A 1276-nucleotide genomic window follows, 5' to 3' on the forward strand; every position below is an offset into this window, starting at 1 on the left:
GGTGGTCACGGGAGGAATGTGTCACAATCCACAGTGCATCGCACCCTGCTGCGTTTGAGGCTGCGTAACTGCAGACCGGTCAGAGTGCCCATGATGACCCCCGTCCACCATCGAAAGCGCCTGCAATGGGCACGTGAGCGTCGGAACTGGACATTGGAGCAGTGTCAGAAGGTCGCCTGGTCCGATGTGTCCCGTTTTCTTTTAGATCACGTGGATGGCCATGTACGTGTGCACCGTTTACCTGGGGAAGTGATGGCACCAGGATGCATGGTGGGAAGACGACAAGCCGGTGGACGGAGTGTGGACATCAATTTGACACGTGTCACCCACCGAAACATCATTGCAGACCAGGTACACCCCTTCATGGCAATGATATTCCCTGATGGCAGTGGCCTCTTTCAGCAGTATAATGCGCCCAGCCACACTGCACACATTGTTCGGGAATGGTTTGAGGAACATGATGAAGTGTTCACAGTGTTGCCCTGGCCTCCAAATTCTCGAGATTTCAATCCGATTGAGCATCTGTGGGATTTACTGGACCGACAAATCCGATCCACGGCGGCTCCACCTCGCAACTTTCAGGACCTGAAGGATCTGCTGCTAATGTTTTGGTGCCAGATACCACAGGACACCTTCAGGGGTCTTGAAGAGTCCATGCCTCTGCTGGTCGGCGCTATTTTGGCGGCACACGGAGGACCAACAGCATATTAGGCAGGTGGTCATCATGTTTTGGCTCATTAGTGTGTGTGTATATAAAGAGATAGAAAGATATATGTGTGTATATTTTCGAAATATAGATAGATACATACATGTGTGTATATATATATATACATATATACATATATATATATATATATATATATACATATATATATATATATATATATATATATATATATACATATATACATATACATATATATATATATATATACATATATATATATATATATATATATATATATATATATATATATATATATACATATATATATATATATATTGTTGTGGTTACCAAATTCGCAAACCACCATTCAGGTCCCTTAGGTGAGGTATCTCGGTAAGTACATGTGTAGTTAGGTCCAAACCCGTTGTCTACAGGTGGGAATACATGTCATTTATGCGGCGCTGCGACTCTTCAGGATAGCCGTTTTTCTTTTACTATCTTTATTTTGGACCAACCGCCATGATTACCACCACAACCACAACATCAACCACCAACCACAACGCCGCTTCACCACAACCGCATACGACCTTCCCGTCACACCTCGCAACG

This window comes from Eptatretus burgeri, chromosome 1, assembly GCF_056783735.1.
Source record: "Eptatretus burgeri isolate ZD-2024b chromosome 1, Ebu_testis_v1, whole genome shotgun sequence".
NCBI lineage: Eukaryota > Metazoa > Chordata > Myxini > Myxiniformes > Myxinidae > Eptatretus > Eptatretus burgeri.